The following is a 4,337-nucleotide window of genomic DNA, read 5'->3' on the forward strand; positions in this document are numbered from 1 at the left end:
TATAGCAAAATATTTAATTTTGGTTACCTCCTAGTCCTAAGCCACTAAATACGCTAATCAGTTACACTATTTTCTTTCTCTCTCTACTTTGATACATCCCATTCTCTTCCCCCATCCCATTAAAATTTCTGCTCTCCTCCTCCTTCTAACGCACAGCGACAACAAATCCTAACCGACACAAAACAAGCGCAAACCATCATTCTTTTTCGCTAAGTATTTAGAGATCATTATAAGAGAGATATCGAGCAGCACAGGTCAGAGCTAAAGGGAAAGGATGGTAATTACAAATTGAATCTGCAAAAATAGATAACAGGGACCGGGACAAACGAGCTCGCCTCCACCGTGATGGAAGGGATGAAGAAGATTGATAGTAGGCTATATAGTTGATATTTACACCATAATATGACCATACTTCGTTGTTGTTTTATAGATAAATTGCCAACAAAAATGCTCTGAATAGTGTTCTTTTGTTTCACAGGGAATATTATATGAGAGGAAGCAACATGGAGTGTTTTGGAGGCAATAATGTGAAGAAAACGCTCACTCGAGAAGTACCCGAACACTAAGAAGCAGAAAATGGCCTAGGCAAGAAGGCCACCGCGATCGTGGTGGCACCGCGACCGTGGTGGCACCGCGGTGAACCGCGGTAGATTAACAACGTAAGGCAGAAAGGTCAGCATTCACCGCGGTCGACCGCGGTGCACTGTTCATGCTGCTGGAAATTTTGAGGACCAAATTGTAAAATCGGGGAAACTTTGTAAACTCTTATAAGCTTTAGAAACTCGCCCAAGATTGTTCGAAGTTTTTCTGAAACTACTTTTGGAGGCAAGAACAAGTGTGAGAAAATCAACCAAACATTATAGTTTTTCTATCTCCTTTTAATTCTTGCAATTTTACATTATGAACAATTTAGTAGTTCTCTCTTATTTTGTTATGAGTAGCTAAATACTTATCTAGGGTTGATGGAACCAATTGTCGATTGAAGTTTGGACTCAAGTTGTTATAATTAAGCCGGATTTATGATATGATTGTTCAACTACGTTTTGTATGGTGATTAATTGAATGTGCCCTTGATTAATCGTGTCTAATTACCTTATATTGCTTGATAAAGAGTATTAGGTTAGCTGTTGAATAACACCACTTTTGGGTAATTGAAGAGATTTATTACTTGAACTTAAAAGTGGGTTTAGAGATAACGGAACTTTGGTGGGATAATTTAGAGTTGCACACATATTGTCTGCTAGAGTAGTTCGAGAGAATGCTCTAGTAAATTATTGTAGTTGATCGAGAGATAATTATAATAACCCATAACTCTTAATCCTCATAGAGTATTACGGTGAGATTATAGCAGAAGAGTCGAGACCTAAACTAGCAATTGGAGAAATCATTGCCCTAGACCTTTTTACCATTGAATTATCTTTGTTTTAGCTTACTGTTGTTTTTAATAGTAGTTGAAGTAGTTAAACAAAAATCCAATCTTATTGATCAAAAATCTTCCATCTAGAGATTGATTGAGTTGATAATAACATTCCCGTAGAGTGTAATAGATAGGTTAGTTCCCTGAGGATTCGATTCCGGACTTAAAACCAGATTATATTTGTAGCGGCCGCTTTGTCCTTTAAAAGGCATAGTTGGGCGTTATCAAATTTTGGCGTAGTTGCCGGGGAACTAACGGTGTTATTTATTACAACTTAGAAGTACTGTTAAAATTATTAGTTCAAATAAATTTCCAAAGGTGTTAAACAATTTTTATTGAAATTCTAACGTTTGAACTCTTGTGGAATTCAGGTGTATGCCTAGAAATTCTTCGAGGACTGGAGAACTGCTTGAATGACTTTTAGACCCCGAGAAAACATTCAGGGCATTGAACCGTGCCAATAAGAGGATCCAACAATCACAACAACCATACCGGCTTGAAATTGACATGGGTGACGTAGAGAACGTGAACGGAAACATCAGGGATGAGCCAGCTGACCCAAACGTCAGAGTGGTGGCACCTCTTGTGCCAGAAGCTGCATTTTATGATTGGGCTCAACCCACAGCTGACAACCTGGCAACTGCCATAGATGTGCCCGCAATTCAAGCGGAGACATTCCAGATCACCAACAACATGTTGCATCTGCTACAGAATAAAGGATTGTTCTCCGGGTCACACATTAAAGACCCTCAGCAACATTTGAAAAACTTTCTGTCAATTTGTGTGACTCAAAGGCAGCCAAATGTGACCCCAGAAGCTATCAAGCTATTACTGTTCCCGTTCTCTGTGACTGGGGAAGCTCAGACTTGGCTGAATTCGCTCCCAATCAATTCCATTGTCACCTGGGAGGAATTAGTAAAGCAGATCCTAAATAAGTTCTACCCGCCCAACAAGACTGCAAGGCAGATTGATGAAATATTGCAGTACAAGCAGCAGCTGACTGAGACCTTGTAAGAAACTTGGGAAAGATTTAAAGGGATGGTGGTGAAGTGTCCTCACCATGGCATTCCAGACCAGATGCTTGGCCAGAGATTCTACATGGGGTTAGCTGACAATCTAAAGGCCAATGTGGATGCTTCAGCTGGAGGTGCATTTTTGAGTAAGACATTCACCGAGTGCAAAGTCCTTCTTGACAAGATGTCCCAGAATTCGGGGTGGATGACTAGAGGTACAACACTGGCACCCATAGTGCATTCAGTTCCTTTTGACCCAAATAATTCACATGTAGAGAACAGGGCCACACTCATGACTCAGATAAGTATTTTGATAAAGAAGATAGATGAGATGGGTACCAAACAGGTGCATATTGTTGACACGACAAATGGAGGACTGTGTACACCCTGTGTTGATCAGTCTTATGTGTGTTCATGGAGCGGAGAAGGTGAAAATCAAGAGGCAATGGAAGATATGAATTATGTTAACAACTTTGGGGATCAGAGACAAGGAGGACAGCAGTGGAGACCAGCACCAAATCAGCAATACAGACCCAACATGCCTCAACCTGGGGGCATGCAAGTTCAAGGCCACATGGTGCCATACCACCAGAGACAACAGGGCTACCCACAGCAGAACCAGCAATAGTTGACATATCAGCCACCTCCTCAGCATCAAGATAACAACATGGTAGAGATCAGGGGGATGCTCCAGCAACTCATTAGGACAAATGGTAAGATGCAAGAAAAGTTGGCAGTACATGATTCAGCTATAAAGAACATTGAAACTCAGTTAGGGCAGTTGTCTATGGCTTTAAACAACTGCCCCCGTGGAACATTGCCAGCGAACACAAATATTAACCCCAAAGAGCAAAACCTGAATCAGCTGATGGCAGTAAGTCTTCGGAATGGGAGAGATTTAGACAAAGAGTAGGAGGTTGCACTAGCCAGTAAAGAGACTACGCTAGCCACTCCAATTCCACTAGAGGTAGATGAACCATCAAATCTGACTGAAGTGGTGGTTGAACAGGGTCAACATGAAAAGGGTAAAGCTAAGGTAAATGAACAAGCTGCAGAACAGGTTGTGCCTCTTGTGCCACAGAACCCCAACAGAGAGAAGCCAGCAAGCAGTGCACAAAGGGTGATACCTACACCATTCCCTCAGAGACTGGTAAAACAAAGGAAGGAAGATCAATACAAGAAATTCATGGAAATGTTGCGTCAAATTCAGTTGAATATTCCTTTGATGGATGCCTTGAGGGAGATGCCAGGTTATGCGAAGATGATGAAAGACCTAATGTCACGGAAGTTTGATTTTTAGGACCTATCCACATTGACTATGACGCAGACCTGCAGCGTAGTAGTGACCAGACCGATGGCTCAAAAGATGTCCGACCCAGGTAGCTTCACTATTCCATGCACGATTGGGAGTTATGCCTTTGCAAAGGCATTATGTGATTTAGGAGCCAGCATAAATTTGATGTCTCTAGCTGTATACACCAAACTGGGCATTGGCAGAGCTAGACCGACTTCGATGCTGTTGCAGCTGGCTGACGTACGGTAAAAAGGCCTACTAGGATTCTTGATGATGTGTTAGTGCAAGTGGGGAAGTTTGTGTTCCCTGCAGAATTTGTTATTCTGGACTGTCAGGTAGATGAGGAGATATCTATCATTTTAGGTAGGCCATTTTTGGCCACTGGAAGAGCACTGATCGATTGTGAGACTGGGGAATTAAAAATGAGACTGAACGATGAAGAAGTCATATTCAATGTTCAGCAATCTATGAGGAGACCCAGTGAATATGCTAATTGCTCTCTAGTGGAGGCAGTGGATGTGATTCTGCAGCAAGAAGATGATGTGACCCTGACTGCTAAAGATCCATTGGAGGCATGTCTGACAAATTTAGAAGAGATGGATGGTGAAGGGTT

The 4,337-nt window shown here is 41.8% G+C and overlaps 1 non-coding gene across 1 annotated transcript; it reads right to left on the bottom strand.

The window, feature by feature from the left end:
- Positions 1–2,377: 2,377 nt before the first annotated feature.
- LOC142165270 (small nucleolar RNA R71) lies at positions 2,378–2,484 on the bottom strand. Its single transcript, XR_012696135.1, has one exon. It is a non-coding gene; the product is annotated as a small nucleolar RNA R71 (small nucleolar RNA).
- Positions 2,485–4,337: the final 1,853 nt, after the last annotated feature.

This window comes from Nicotiana tabacum, chromosome 1, assembly GCF_000715075.1.
Source record: "Nicotiana tabacum cultivar K326 chromosome 1, ASM71507v2, whole genome shotgun sequence".
In the NCBI taxonomy this organism is placed as follows: domain Eukaryota; kingdom Viridiplantae; phylum Streptophyta; class Magnoliopsida; order Solanales; family Solanaceae; genus Nicotiana; species Nicotiana tabacum.